Genomic DNA, 16,544 nt, shown 5'->3' with positions numbered 1-16,544 from the left:
CTAAAAAGGTAGCATTCCAATGATGATGTGGACAAAACTTTTGATGAAAAGTGGGATTGTGAAGGGGAAAAATTCCAGAGTAAAAGTCTGATGTCATCAAATGTTTTGCACAACGGGAACTAAGACTGAGCTCCTGGCTGAATGGAGGGTGGTTTAGTCCCAGCACTCAGGATGCAAAGGCAGACAAATCTCTGAGTCTGAGGACAGCCTGCTCTACAGAGGAAGTTCCAAGACAGCTAGGGCTACACAGAGAAACACTGTCTCAAAAGCAACACTGAACACGTTTAGTTCACAAGAGGGAAAAATAAATCGAGTGTTGATTGCTTCTGTTGAAGAGCTAGGTCATTTCATGCTGTCAGAATTCATCCTTACACATCGTGGGAGAATGCGTGTGTGGACTCTGCTCTGACCTAGAAACAGGGCTAAGATGGGCCCAAGCCACTAGACAGCAAAATAACACACATGGTCGGGGAAGTGCATCCCCTGGGCTGCTGGTAAGGACCAGAGCGTGAGGGGCTGCAGAGATGGCTCACAAGTTAAGAGGTCCTGAGTTCAATTCCCAGCAACCACATGGTGGCTCACATCCATCTGTAATAGAGTACTCATACACATAAAATGAATAAATCTTTAAAAATAAAACTGAGCATGACTGAAAGTGATCCAATGAAAGACTGGGGGTGTGGCTCAGGAGTGGAGCCTGGCTTCCCAGTGCCACTAAATGATGTAATCCACAAAGGATGCCGGGAGTCATTGGATTCCTATGATCTCTGGAGTAGTGTGATTAATAAAACCAAGTTGGTTTTCAGGCTGGAGGGATGAGGGGAAGTGGGACGAGGGAAGGAGGCATGAGTAGGGGGACCCCAATGACCGCTCACCGTGATTCTGATAGACACTTGGCTACAAAATGTACAACACTGAGAATGAAAACCACAACTATGAACTTTAAGAATAATCTAGCCATTTTGGCACATCAATTCCTTACCAATTGTATCCTGCTAATGTAAGATGTGGTAAGTTTCGCCCAGTTCTTTTTTTTTTTTTCCTCTGTTAACTTAAAACTCCTAAAACAAAAACAAAACAAACACAAAAACTTAAAACTTCTTCAAAAAAACAATTTTTTTTAAGTAAATGGGTGGCAGAGAACACTGGCTACATTATTGCATTTCTGGGGAAATCCTGAATCATCCAATCAGGCTGAAACAGGCCTATTTGCAAGGCGTGAAGATTAAGAACCAGATGAGAAAGAGACTTTGTATCTGTTGCCAAAAACCAGCGCACTCCTTTAAGTGACTCCCATGAGTATCCATGCATAGGCAGATGAATCAGTTTTACCTTTTAGAAAAAGTTCCAACCTCTCTCAGCTTGTTTGTTAAATAAACACCGTGTCTTAGCAATGCTCACTGTAGGATCCATCCCATTAACAAACATATGTGAAGCTACTTAGGGAGCTGCTTTAAGTGATGGCAACTGTAAGGTGATTCATGCTTTTGAAGGCAGCGGCAAGATTAGCAGCGAGAAGCAGGCATCCTTTTGATCTGAAGCAACTCGTTTTGCACATGTACCTGACCTTGCTTAGACAGAGAAATGGCTAAGTCTACAGGTCCTTCTCTGTGGTGCTAGTTTGGTCAATCCAGGAGACTTCAGACTGGCTCTCCACTATCAGATCCCAACCCCCTGCAGCCCTGGGCCACCTGCATCCTGTTCCCTCAGGCCGCTAGACAATTTCTGGGTAGTGAAACCTGGGCACAAACTCAAACCTATGAAAAACAGGACTTTAGAATTCTCCATGCTTTCTGACTTTGAGCGTTTCTCCATCCAGCTAGTGGGAAAACAGTTTTCTAGGGTTCCAGAAGTTTCCTCAATGCCAAGATAACGTGTGATGGGAACCGGGGCGCGGGGTGGGGAGAAGGGGGGAAGGCCTATGGAATTAGGAAGACCTTTAGTCAGGGTCCACACTGGTTACTGTGGTGACATGCTGTCCCCTTCCTGTGTTCTTGTCACGTCCTCTAGCTTTCTCGAATTCTCTGCCCTGCCTGATAAATGGGATGTGTGCCAGGCTGCCGCCAACCCTACCAGCTTACACACAACTGCTTCTCTCTGGGGCTTTCTGCCCTTCTTGGTGACTGGGTTGCCAAGCCAGACTCATCCTTCCTGTTCTTAGAACCCACAGCCTCTCAGCTCCCCCTTTTACTCCTGCTGTGGATGTCTCTTCCCAGTCTGGAAACGCTTCTTTTGGTCTCCTTCACAACACCTCAACCCCAGAATACTCTGAATATTTCAATTTTTGGAGTCAGGAGCAAAACTAAGCTGCACCCATTCTCTCTTGCCTCGTTCTTTCCCTGAGAGTTGAAGCTGAGCTTGGTGGGCATAGAAGGGATGGAAAAGTGAGAAAAAGGAAGAAACTCATATTTCAAAGGATCACTTAGCCACATATTTATTTTTTTTATTTTTTATTTTTTATTTTTTGGTTCTTTTTTTTTCGGAGCTGGGAACCGAACCCAGGGCCTTGCGCTTCCTAGGCAAGCGCTCTGCCACTGAGCCAAATCCCCAACCCCTAGCCACATATTTATAATTGGTCCCTCTGTATCCATAGATTCTGTAACTACAAATTCAACCAAAACAGGTAAACCCATGTGGTAAAGCCAGGAGTCTGCATGCATAGCCAGTATCTGCTGGACACACACAGACCCCTTTTTGTGATTATTTCCTAGACAACTAAGTATCACATTCACATTGTATCAAGAGTTGTAAGTAACCTAGAGGAGGTTTCAAGAATATGGGAGGATGTATACTGGTTATATGCAAATATCTCAGCATCCATTGGCTCAAATATCCACATGGGTCTTTGAAACCTAGCCCTGTGGATGCTAAGAGGCAATAATGTCATCGGTAGTTCTTTTTCTTTTTCCTTGCTTGATATATTTAAGCCGTCTAATAGTCGTTGTTGTTGTTATTGTTGTTGTTGTTGGTGGTGGTGATGGTGGTGGTGATGGTGGTGATGGTGGTGGTGGTGGTGGTGGTGATGGTGGTGGTGATGGTGGTGATGGTGGTGGTGGTGGTGGTGGTGATGGTGGTGGTGGTGGTGGTGATGGTGGTGATGGTGGTGATGGTGGTGGTGGTGGTGGTGGTGGTTTTCACAGCAGGGTAGAGTTTGAGGCATGTCCTCTGACAGTCTTGGTGTGTCCCTCCCCGAAGCCTTGGTCCGTTCAGAAGGAAGTGTGGGGTCACCCCATGGGTCCTAACAGTCACACACCTGCTGCTCAATCCTAAGAGTTTCCATCCCTGTCTCTGCCAACTGCTGCATTCCTGGTCACCTCTGGAGACACTGGGTACCTCGGAACAAAAGTTCACCAGACCGGATGGAATTTTAAAATTGTTTTTCATGAAACGGAAAGATTCTAGTCCAAGTCATTAAAAAGGGTGGCAGATATTAAAGCTCACAGGACCACAAGGCGGGAATTCCAAAGTTCGCATAGCATGTACCTCTGAGCACAGGCACCAGATGCTCCTCTTAAAGTCCAAGTGCTCTGCTTGCTGATGTCCTTGTGTGAACTTGGGGACTGCTAAACAAGTGAAAACCCCTTAAGGGATGGGATGTGGGGCAGGTAAGTTTCGATGGGAGGAAATGAGAACGGAGGGAGGAAAGGCAGCAGGACTCCCAATGGATGGGGGATGGGATATGATTCTTAGGAACTCATCCTGAAGCTCAACTTTGCCCAGTTCAGCTCTGCTTCTGCAGAAAGGCAATACTCTGGAAACTACCGCAATCTTTTTTGAGGGCATTAGTCATTCCTTGCTCGATTGGGCATGGGGCCCAAGGCTGCATATTTATACTGGCATGCAGTTCCCTGGGGTTTCTGCTCACTCCGTGGGACAGAATCTCATAGCCCAGGCTGTGGCCCATGACTGGGAGGAAAGACCATCTGCTCTTTGCCCAGTCTTTTTGCCCCTGCCCACCCGGGGCTGCCGGTGTTCTCCAGCCCTTCAGCACCAAGCCTTTGAAGGGCATTAATGCTTTCCTTCTAAAGCGTCTAGCACCTTCCAAGGGAAGCACGATATGTAATCTTAACTTCACCTAGACAAACTTGCACTGCCTGCTGGAAATGAAAACCAGTTGTGCCATAGCCACGGCCCCTGCACCGTCTAGTTGAGAGGCTCTGGGATATACGGTGAGACCTGCTTAGGAGACTCAGCACACGTGAGATAATGCTCTTCTGTTCTTGTACCTTTCAGAGAAAAAGGCTGAGGCCCTAACTCAAGAGTTCTGCATTACACTTTGTTCCATTCTGACGCCGAGTGCACACCAGAGGAGCAATTGTACTGTTCAAGGCACGGAATACGGGCCTTACATATTCAACTTCAATACAAAGGCCAGACACATGAGTGTGTGCAGTCCTACATCTCAGTGTCCAGCTCTGAGTCTGCCACATTGAAGCTATTCCGTCAATGCTTGCAGGAATGAAAAGGAACTACATTCAATCTGTTTGTGGCCTTTGGGTATCACTTACAATGACCCCAAATAAGTCTCAGGCTCCAAAGAGATAAACTAGCGTTATTAAACTGCAGTCCCTGGTGTTCTGCAGTTGGATCTCTCCTGTTCTTTCTTCTCCAAGGGCACAATAAGAGTGCAGAAGGCAGATTAGACGTTAGAGGGAGAAGTCCTTAATGTCAGATGCTCCTGTGCCTTTTAAGGGATAACTATTTCACACCAGGCCTGACAGTGCAGTAGATGGCTCGAGAGAGAGGATGAAGGGACGAGCAGGAACGGCTCGATTCCACAGACAGCTGCTCCAGTGCTGGCAGAGAGTCAGCTCCATCTGGGGCTGTGTTAGAGCCATCCCTGCTGGGGCTTTTCCTCTAGCAGTGCAAGTCAAAAGAGCTCTGAATCAGTTTCCGGACTAGAGTTCGCCACACCCAGCTGCGGGAGCTCATAGGTTGCTTCTAGTGTTTTCGAACTCCCTTCAGGGATGATCTATGACTTCTTTGACCAATGGCAGAGTCTCCGATTATAAATAGAGTTTCCATTCATTAATGCTGGTGCTCCCAATTATTGATGTATGACAAAAGTCAGGCTGACGGCAAGTTTAATTTAAAGATTTATTTTGGTGGTTGCTGTGCATTGTATTATCATTCTGCAAACAGAAACACGCATCTGTGGTCATCAAGCATCAACCTGAGTCAGCACAGTAGGGAAATTCCCTCTTCTTTCAGTTTTGTTAAGAGAAGCCAGGGCTTGGGGGTGGGGCTGAGGCTCAGGGAAGAGGGGAATGGAGACAACAAAGAAAAACACATAAATTGGATTTAAAGACTTTTGTGCTTCTAAGGGCAGTAGCAAAAAAGTGGTTTGAGGCTGGAGCGATGGCTCAGCAGTTAGGGGTACTCACTGATCTTCCAGAGGACCTGGGCTTGACTGCCAGAACCCACATGGTGGCTCACAACCACCCCCAACTCCAGTTCCAAAGAATCCAATGCCTTCTTTTGGCCTCCACAAGCACCAGGCATGTACACGATGTACAAAAATACATATAGGTAAAACCTCATATACATAAAATTAATAATTTTTAAAACGGTGGTTGGGCCGAGAGTGGGGGAACGTAGTTTGCCAATGATACATGGGATGAGGAAAACTAGCCAAAATATAGAAAGCATTCTTACAACTCAGCAAGCAGACAAATGATTGAATTTTAAAATGAGCAAAGAAAACTCATGGCTTGGTCAGAGCCCATTTTGGATTCCAGAGCTTGGTGTAGGATAGGAGGAGAGTTAGTGAATTCAAGGCCAACCTGGGCTACTCTAATGAAACCCCATCTCAAAATTAGAAGAAGAAAAAAAAAAGGTAAAGAATTTAAGTTGGTTTTTCTCCAAAGAAAGTAGGCAAATGGTCAACCAGCACATGAAGCAATACCCCTCAGCGTTCGTCATTAGAGAAACGCCAGTCCGTGAGTGCCACACTGCGGCTGCCAGAATGGCTTTGTTGCATTTTTTTAAACAGAGAAGACCGACCCTCTCCAGGTACAGAAGGATGCGGCTGAACGTACCTGGCCAGCTCCCCAGAAAGCTACACGAAATTACCAGGGTCTCCAACAAGGCCACTCATTGTTATGTATCGGAGAGTGGGAAATAAAACACTCGGGTGTGGACCTTGGATGCGGAAGTTCACCACAGTGCAAGTCATAGCCATGGAAGCAACACGGATGGCTTTCAGAGGCCGAGCAGGTAAAACACTACAAATGCCACACACCACACAGTGAAAGAAAACTGTACAAAGAAATCACTTTTAATTTTTGTTGCTTTGTTATTTTATTGTGGCATTTAGGATTTCGTCCTGGGGTTTTTGTTTGGGACATGGGGTTTTACTATGCAAGACTAGCTGGCCCCAAACTCACACTCCTTCTGCCTCGGCCTCTCACGTGCTGTGACTACAGGTGTATACCATCCTGCCCAGCCCCGGAATAAGACACTGATCTATGTACAACATAAAGGATATACCTTGAAAACATATACCAGGAAGGGAAAAAGACCTCCTACCACGTCTCTAAGATGTTCAGACTAGGCTGGGCACAGTGGCTCACACATCCACCTAGAACTCCAGACAGTCGAAGCAGGAAATCCTCGTGAGCTCAGGAGGCCAACTGGGCTGCAGATTAAGATCCTGGCTCAAGGGCTGGGGATTTAGCTCAGTGGTAGAGCGCTTACCTAGGAAGCGCAAGGCCCTGGGTTCGGTCCCCAGCTCCGGAAAAAAAAGAACCAAAAAAAAAAAAAAAAACAAAAGATCCTGGCTCAAGGGGCTGGGGATTTAGCTCAGTGGTAGAGCGCTTACCTAGGAAGTGCAAGGCCCTGGGTTCGGTCCCCAGCTCCGAAAAAAAAGAACCAAAAAAAAAGATCCTGGCTCAAGAAAGAAAGAAGCAGAAGGGAAGGTGGAGGAGGAAGGGAGAATGGAATGTAGACGCAACGTTCCTGATGGGCAGTTCAACAGAGCTTGGCAGTTTCCAGGAGCTGAAGGATCGATAACAAGAATGGAGACCGACTACCACGGCCCTTGATTTCTCTGGGAGGGTCTGTTAGCTGAGGTGTGTGGTGGATTATTATAAACAAGATGGCTTCTGTAGGTGATTGTTCCTCAGCTCTGGAGGGGAGGAAGCCTGTAGTCAAGGTACTAACAGGTCCCATGGCTCCAGAGACCACTCTTTGTTTTCAGATAGCTGTCTTCATTTTAGCATGGTGCAGAGCAGGGAGCTTTCATGGCACTAATTCTCTTCTGTTCTAGTTGCAAAGGCTCTAACTACTGTCATGACCTAGGTCACCTTTAGGACACCACCTCCATCCCCCCACAATGAAGACTGGGGTTTGAACATATAAGGATCAGGAGGATGAAGTAGAAGCTTCTGGTTGTGTCATGTGATGCAGACTCACGTGGTGCTTTGCTAAGGCGAGACCTGTAAGAGGACACGTGAAGTTTGGAGGGAATATAAATAGGACTCAGGGGCCAGTGACTGGGCGCTTGCATAGCTAGCCTTGCAATGTTTCGTTGGCCTTGTGTCTTCACTGATCTTCACTTGGTTGAGAGAGGCACAGCAGAGAACTTCTCCTGGAGTCCTGGCTGGTTCTGGTTGCTCCCACTGACTCTTGTCCATTTGGCAGAGGCTTGGAGGTTTCTGCTGGATTGTGCCACAGCTGCCGATTTCATGTTTGGTATTCTGACACTATTGAACTGAACTGCTGGTATCCTGCTAAGTGGAGATTGTAATTGCTCCAAAGAACTCCTTCTAAACAGGTCCACATCCCCTTGTCCTATTTATCATCCTTTCTCCCCTACCTTTGGACCGTGGGCTAGAAGTGGTGTTGAAGTGTTTGAAACCCCTTATTAAAGTAGGTTTTGAAAAATCTAAGCCCACAAGAGGACACAAATATTCAGTCCTTCCCTGGTGCCCTGGAAGTAGAAAACATTGATCGAAATTGATGATTAATAGAAGAGAAGCCACTAACTTATGCCTTTAAATGGTGAATTTTATGTGAGTTACATCTTAGCTAGAATATTAAATTACCATTACATGTGCAAGAGATAACTTGTTGCATACTTAGTAACTTGCTGAATACACTTCTGGATCTAGCTTCTAGAAGTGAGAGCCCTAGTTCTTAACTTCCTTTACACATTAACAATCACAAGCCAGCTTTAAAAAAGAAAAGAAATCCTGATCCCGACCCCAGTGGAACTTGAATCGCTACAGTGGGGTCCAGACCAAGAGTGGCTTTGAACGCATCCTTGTGGTTCTGTTCTGCAGCAAAGTTGCACGTCACAGACCTGGAGCATCACAGCCTGCAGGTTGTAACCATTATGGAAGTGACTTCTCGGTTTTGTTTATTTCACTGTGGTCGTTATTTTAGACAGGGTCTCATTATGTAGCCCGAGCTGGTCCTAACCCTCCTACATAGCCCAGACAGGCCTGGAATGTGTGAGCCTTCTGACCAAACTCTGAGTGCTGCTACTACAGATGTGTGCCACTTCATCTGATGAAATGACCACTTCTGCTTCCTGTCTACTACTTCCTGTCCTCTCCCAGCAGTGCAGCACTCACAGCTCAGAGTCAGAATGGGTCCCTTCAGTCCTGCTCATTCGAGTTCTAACTTTTGTGGGGACCTGGGGATTTTCAATTATTTTGGAGGAGCTGAATTTTAGGCTTTCCCTTGCCTCTTTGGATTCAGTTACTGTGATCCAACTGTGGGCCAACATTCATTTGTTCCACCTTAGAGCAAAAGTCGGAGTCCGTCCAAGTGGTCTGGAACCCTCTGCTCTGCAAACCCCGGATTTTATAGTTTGTGAAATTCTAGGCAGAAACTCAAGATCTAAAGAGCCAGGAACATGCTAGTGCAAACGCATGCCTGCCTGTGCGTCCTCTTTAATGCTCTGACTCAGACACCCTGGTGTGTTTAATAAGACCTAACCTTGGCCTCTGTGGTCTTGGCCTCCCGTGTGCTACATCCTCCCTTGCTAGCTTCTTGACAAGCCTGTTGGCTGCCATGTCTATAGTTTGGCAAATGTGGCTAGGCTACTCTTCCAAACCACAGGGTCCTAACCAAATCCACCCACTAAACAAGGAACTTTTCTTATTCATTGTTCCCCAGAAGCCAAAGCCAATTGGTGGGAAAGATTTGACGGAATAAAAAAAAAAAAAAAAGAAATCAGGAGGTCAAGGAACAACATGGAGAACAGAATAGGGGCGGCTTCCACTATGAGGAGGTTTAGGGAGCTGTGCTTACAGATGTTGGGGAACCTTTGTAACAAAACACCTCATTCTCAGCAGCTTAAAAAACATACTCTTGCATTTCATCTCGGTTGGGTTTGGACTGGTGGGAGGACAGATGCTCTGTTCATGTGATCATCCCAGGGTGCCTTGGCAGTCCTCTAGATCCACGGCATTCTCCATTTTGCTGGCAGACTAAAGACAGACAGGAGATTGGTCTTTGTATGCAGGAGTAGGAACTAGGGTTTGTTAAGCCTTCTATCATTTGAGGAAATAAACAAGGGTTTATAAGCCAGCATGGTAAATATTGTAGTACTCAGAGGAAGGGCTCAAAACACACAGGAATGATGTCTACTGTATGTTGACTACCAATCCAGAAGAGATGGATATCTAAGGTGGGGTTCCAAAGCATCCTTGTATCTCTCTTTTTTTTTTTTTTTTTTTTTTTGCTAATGGGATAATCTTGCATGAATAGCTTCTCCAGACTTCCATTATTTTAGGTTTATTTTATTATTTTATGCGTTGGACTGTGTACCTCCCTTGTGGGATAGGAATTGGACCTCTGTCTCTGGAGAACAGCCAATGATCTTAACCACTGAGCCATTTCTGCATGACTTCCTTTAATCTTAAGCATTTTATTAACCTTTAGGAAACAGTAACCTTTTTCCCTGAGTCACTCCCTGCTTTAAGAAACAACAATGTTGCAAATGACTGTAGTCTCATTCTTTTATTCCTCCTTGGGAAGAAAAAGCCAGTTTTCTCCAGTTATCAAGCAATTGAATATCTTAGGAAGATGGGCCCCAGGAACATGCTGTCTAAGCCAACCATGTGATCCCACGTGCTTTTTGTCTATTTATTAAATATTTAATAAGTTCCTGCTATTAATACCAATATTCTGATTTGCCAGTGTAAGCATGGAGAGCGGCACGTAGCCTGGTGCCTAACAATGAGACAGAAGGAGGAGACTGCTAGGGAGATGCTGGGAAAGGCTCGCCTTCTCTAGTAAGATAAGTGAAGAGACATCTACGGAGAAAGCTGGGCTTTTCCTTCAGTGTTTGGACACTAACTCTGGGATTTGGGATGCCATGCTTGGAATGAAAGTTGTTATTTTGTGACCATGAGGAGAAAAGAAGAGTCTCAGGAACATGAGTTGAGGGGCCTGCTCTAGTCGCCTAACTAAATCTGGAGTCACCTGCCTCTGCTGTAAAGGAAGTAGGCGTGGGATTTGCCATTCTCAGCTAGACATCCAGCCACTTGTAGTCAACAGCAGGTCTGACAGACATGTACTGTTTGTCTTCATTATCTATTTTGGGTAAGAATGAGTAAATCTGTAAAGGAAAAGAAAAGTTGACATTTGATTCCATCTCCTTCCTAGCTTTACTGTTTGATCATGTAGGGATTTCTGTTCCAAGATCAATTTGTGGACAAATCATATCTGAGCCCTACTCTTTGTGGCTATGGTGACTGGTTGACTGTCCGTTTTATACAATGTAGAATAGACTTGGAATGGAGTCTCAGTGAGGAATTATCTGGACGACGTTGGCCTGTAGGGCATATCTTTGAGGGAATGTATTGGTCACATTAATTGAGGTAAGATGACACCCCTCATTCTGGGCGGCACCATTCTCTAGTTAGAGGTTCCTGGGTGGCATAAGAATTGAGTGAGAGCTGAACACCAGATTGCATGAATTCATTCTGTTTCTGCTCTTGACTGTAGCTGTGATCAGCTGCTTCAAGTTCCTGCCTTAACTTTCCTGAAATGAATTGCAACTTGGAATTGTGATCCAGTAAACCTTTCTCCCTAAAGTTGCTTTGATGAGATTCAAGCACAAATGTATGTTGGCCCTGAATGGTTAACCCAGAAGATTTTTATCTCTTCCCATTTCTCATATAACTGGTTGTTTTTACTAATACTGAGATATGGCTGTTTGCCTCACTTTGGCCAATGAGATGTTGAGCCCAACATGTATGTCATGGAAATGACTGGTTGCTGATCCAGGCCACTCACTTTTTCCCATCCAGGAAACTTTGTGAAAGTTAGAGGAAGATATACTAAAAGTTACTAAAGAGGGCAAAGGGTTTGTGGGAGCAGGGAATATAGTGCATAAGCCACTAAGAACTGAGGTTGGGGGTTAATGCAGCTAACACTGGTGTTTCCTGAATACAGAGCCTGGGTTCTTTATGCATGGTTATCCTCCAACCCTGAAATGTCACTGTCATCCACGTGCTCTCAGATGACTCATTTTGACTTAATATGACTGTATTCTAGCTTAGGACATAGGAACGAAAAAGAAGAATCCATTCTAGACTAAGTGTGGGAGCAGAGCTCCTGTAAGCCCAGTACTTGAGGAGTTGAGGTTCCCTTATTAGAGGCTGTCATGGTTTGTATAATCTTAGCCCAGGGAGTGGCACCATTAGGAGGTGTGGCCCTGTTGGAGTGGGTGTGGCACTGTAAGTGTGGGATTTAAGACCCTCATCCTAGCTGCCTAGAAGCCAGTATTCTGCTAGCAGACTTCAGATGAAGATGTAGAACTCTCAGCTCCTCCTGCACCATGCCTGCATGGATGCTGCCATGTTCCTGCCTTGATGATAATGGACTGAACCTTTGAACCCATAAGCTAGCCCCAATTAACCGTCCTATTTTGCTTCTCTGTTTTTGTAATAAAATTCTGACCCAAACCAACATGGCGAATAAAAGGCTTGTCTTACAGTGTAAATCATTAAACTAAGGCAAGAACTCAAGCCAGAAACCTGGAGCTGGGAACTGAAGCAAAGACAGGCCATGAAGCTGCATACAGGGCGGCTCAGCCTGCTTTCGTATTCAATCCAGGACCACATGCCCAGGAGTGACACTGCCCCCACAGTGCCTTCCCACATTAATCATTAATCAATACAATGGCTCCACAGGACAGTCTGATGATGGCAACTCCTCAACCAAGGTTTCCTCTTCCCAGATGACTCTAGTTTGTGTCAAGTCATTATGAAACTAACCAGTACAGCCTAGTACAAGTTGAGAGGCAACTCTGCCAAAGTGTGACTAGGAAGTAGATGTCATTAGAAGCATCTTGGGGCTGCTAGAACCTCTAATGGAATAGAGTGTGAGCATGTAGTCTCCAGATGGGTGGCCAACTCCTAGGCAAAGATCAAGGTGGGAGAAGGGCCAGGGACCAACCAGAATTCTCAGCCTCCACTCTCTCTACTGGACACATAAATACTTCTCATATATTGTGTATTCTGATTTTTGGATCATAGTACCTATACCTGCCCCTAAAGATTTAAGAGCATAGTACCTATAATCCCAAGTATTCTAGATCATTGTACCTGTATATCCCCAAGGGTTCTTCCTCTTAGGGGAAGTGTCAAATTCCCATACAGAAAGATTAAAGGAAAAAAAGGAAAGGAAGGGAGGGAGGGAGGAAGGGAAGAAGGAAGGAAGACAGGAAGGAAAGGGAAGAAGAAGAAGGAGAAGGAGAAGGAGAAGGAGGAGAAGGAGAAGGAGAAGGAGAAGGAGAAGGAGAAGGAGAAGAAGAAGAAGAAGAAGAAGAAGAAGAAGAAGAAGAAGAAGAAGAAGAAGAAGAAGAAAGAGAAGAGAAGAAGAAGGAGGAGGAGGAAGAGGAAGAGGAAGAAAAGGAGGAGGAGGAGGAAGAAGAAGAGGAAGAAAAGGAGGAAGAGGAGGAGGAGGAGGAGGAGGAGGAGGAGGAGGAGGAGAATCTTCTCTGTCGCTGCTCTGAACTCTACGGATGACTCATGAAGTAGAGCCAGCTCATGGCTGCTTGGCGTACTTCTGAGAAGTGCTAGCTAAGTCGAGATTCAAATCTATGCTTCTTATGTTTTTCCAAGCTTAGGCAGCGGACTCTGACCAGAAGCACGGGTGACCTGAGACTAAAGGAGCAGTCTCTTCAGTCAGGGCCTCTGTGTTTGGTGCAACCCAGATGATGAGAGGAAGGAAGCGGGTCTTAGGAACTGGTGTCTTCGTTCGAATGCTTGTTTATAGAGAGCAACACATCACAGCTCCAGGCATCGTAACATCTGTCTGGCCAATATAAGCAGCGGTTACTCTCCTAAAATCCTGGTCCGACGTGTTCCCAGGCCAATTCCTCTTACCACTCCCATCCCAGGAAGAAAACGCAAAGCTTCCCTGTATTTCTGTTACTCTCAGGGTTATGCATCGTTTGGCACTGAGTTTAGGCAGGGGTGATGTGAAACAGTTGGTGTAAGGGTTGTTTCTTGTTGTTGGGATTGGTTCTAATGCTTGGTCTTAATGTATGGGAATCTGCGTGTCCAGACACTGAGGGTCCCTGCCCCCAATTGGGTTTTGATTGATCAATAAAGCTACTAACAGCCAACGGTTGGGCAGGGGGATAGAGGCGGAACTTTTAGGATTCCTGGGCAAGAAACACAGAGGAGGAGGTAGGAGTAGGATCACCATGATGGGGGAGAAGAAAGATCAGACTTAAAGACTGGCTGACATGTAAGAATTCGGGAAAGTGGCCCCAGGGGCCACTCCCCCAATTGGGTCTGGGGTAGCAGAGATGAAATATAGATTTAGCAAAGTATTAATTCAAGAATACTAGAGGGGAGTGTGTGCTAGCCACAGGGGGGTTTAGAAGTATCTAGCCATTGAGCTAGTCAAGGCATATCCAAATATAAAGGTTGTATGTGTGCACAAGTGTTTACAACACTTTTTAAAGATTTATTTATTTTATTGTATATGAGTACACTGTAGCTGTCTCCAGACACACCAGAAGAGGGCATCAGATCCCATTATAGATGGTTGTGAACCACCATGTGGTTGCTGGGAATTGAACTCAGGACCTCTGGAAGAGCAGTCAGTGCTCTTAATCATCTCTCCAGTCAACTACAACATTTTTAAATTCATTTTTATCTATGTGCATGTGTGTGCCTGTATAAATTTGTGTAGGCCACATGCATGCAGGTGCTCTTGGAGGGCACTGGATTTCCTGAAATGGGAGGGAATTGAACCCTGGTCCTCTGGAGGGATATATATATATATATATATATATATATATATATATATATAGAGAGAGAGAGAGAGAGAGAGAGAGATGTATACAAACACACACACACATTCCTAAATATATAAATACCACCTGTTCAGTCCATGTAATGCTACTTGTATGTGTATTTTGTATGTGTATGATGGGTATGTATGACCACCTAACATTGAGTAATCAATTTGGGGTGTGGCTCTTCCTTGGGGAAGACCATTTCTCCAGCTCTCAGTATCCTTAGTTGCATGTAATTCTTTGTCAAGGGTTGAGGCCTTGTGAGCTTTTCTCCTTCCCCCTGGCTCAGGTCTCATTTAGGCGACCATGTTGATGAGACTCCATGGGTCTTAGGTTCCCTAATATTTCTCAGAGACAAAATATCACAGCAGGTTCCCTATTCCTCTGGCTCTTATAATCTTTCTGCACCCATTTCCTTGACTTTATGTTCCCTGAACCTGGGTGCAGTTGTGGGTCAGTAGGAGCTCTAACCAGGAACTCTTGAGGTACAAGAGTTCCTAAAGTCTAGTGGATGCTGAAGCCAAAGAGAGCCAAGAGAAAGGCAGTGTGAAGTCCCTGGATTCTCTCTGGTTCCCTTTGGTGGGGGGTTGGGGGGTGGGGTGGGGAGAGAAGTTGCTGAGTCAGCATTCCTTCTTTTCCGACTCTCACCTTTCTTAAACCGTTCAAGTAGCCTAAAGTTCCCAGGACCAACACTATAGCCATTCAGCATCTTCCTCCTCTCTGCCTCCCTCTCCTCACTCCTTCCTCCTCCCCACAGTTCCCCCACTACATCGAACTGTTTCCTCTAAACAAGAGCCAATCCCCCACACCCCCAATTAGGAAGAATCTTTTCAGTCTCTCAGGACAAAGGAAGGGTTTGAACTGCATAGCTTCTAGTACAGCTCCATGTATGTTATCAGCTCATGCCCCATGCCCCATACATGGTACTAAAACACTAAGGTTAATAAGAGGTTCCCTCTGGATGGTGAGATCCTGGGTTGTATTGCTGCTTTTCCGGTTTTGTGGGTGTTTTTTTTTTTTTTTTGTTTTTTTTTGTTTTTTTTTTGTTTTTTTTTTTTTTGTTTTTTTTTTTTTTTTTTTTTTTTTTTGCTCTCTTTGTTTCTGAAGTCAATGTTATAAGGCAAAGGACAGGGCGGTCCCCATGTGACTCTTTTAATCAAGAAACGTGAAGTTGTTCTTCCAACACCCCCAATACCCCCCACCCCCACCCCCACTGCCCCACACACTGGCTTCCACACTCTGACTTCTCATCAAACCTCATGTAGCAAAACAAGCCATCCCCAGTCTTCTCTAGGATGATAATTGTTGCTTATTCACACAACGTTTTTAAAAATGCATATTGTTTTTACATTTTGCAGTTGAAAGGGGGGATAAAAAGACAACTCAAGTTGAATGGAACTTGCAACAAATTTACTTCTGAGAGGATCTTGTTACCTGCCAGCATATACTGTTCAGGGACTCTGCCTGCTTGGGTCCCAGAAGCCGTGGTCCTTCCACCTAGCAAGACATACTCTGATTAACATTTCTGGTCCTGAATTGTTATTGTTTGCAGTGAGGCTCAGGCGTACTTGAAAGATTTCTGACCTTCCACTGGGCACTGCTTGGAAGGTAAAGGTGACTGCATTCAAACCAGTGACCTGAGTTCATTCTATGGTGGAAGAAGAAAGCCTGAAAGTTTCCTTGTGAGGGTCCCAAGAGCATGGTGACCACCCTACCCACCCCCACCCCTGCCCGGAATACATAAACACAAACTGGTTTCTGGCCTGAATCTTAGACCTTACTGAAGTCCTTCTCACAGCCCACGGGCAGATCTGAGCAATGTCTGCTCCCCCGCTGTCCTCGGGGCAGTCTGACTCCTCCCTTCGTGCACAGACAGCATCTAGGAGAATGCTTTGAAAAAGGAAACTTGTTCTCAGACGCTCTCTGTCATGTGTCTGCTCCTGCTTTGTCCCCGCTTTTGCCCTTCTTGTTTTCCAATAAGATGTCAGAATTTAGCCTGGGTGCTTGCTGATGGCTGTTCAGAGCATAGGTTACAGGGCGGTGCGCCAGATGCCAGGCCGTTCTGCTCAGGCTCATGGTGTATTTGGGGCTCGCGGTGTGTTTGTTTACAGAGGGACTGTTTTAAGGTAGAGGAAGAGGAAGCTGGCTGAGGATGTTTAATGGGATGTTGTAAACATTTGTGTTAGCAATGAGTCTTGGTGTTCTACTCATGGGCTCTGTTTTAAAGAAATGGAAAGGCAGAGCCGGCACGGTAGGTAAGAGTTCAGAAGCGTGC

Source organism: Rattus norvegicus, chromosome 14 (genome assembly GCF_036323735.1).
Source record: "Rattus norvegicus strain BN/NHsdMcwi chromosome 14, GRCr8, whole genome shotgun sequence".
NCBI classification, from domain to species: Eukaryota; Metazoa; Chordata; class Mammalia; order Rodentia; family Muridae; genus Rattus; species Rattus norvegicus.
This window is presented reverse-complemented; position numbering follows the sequence as displayed.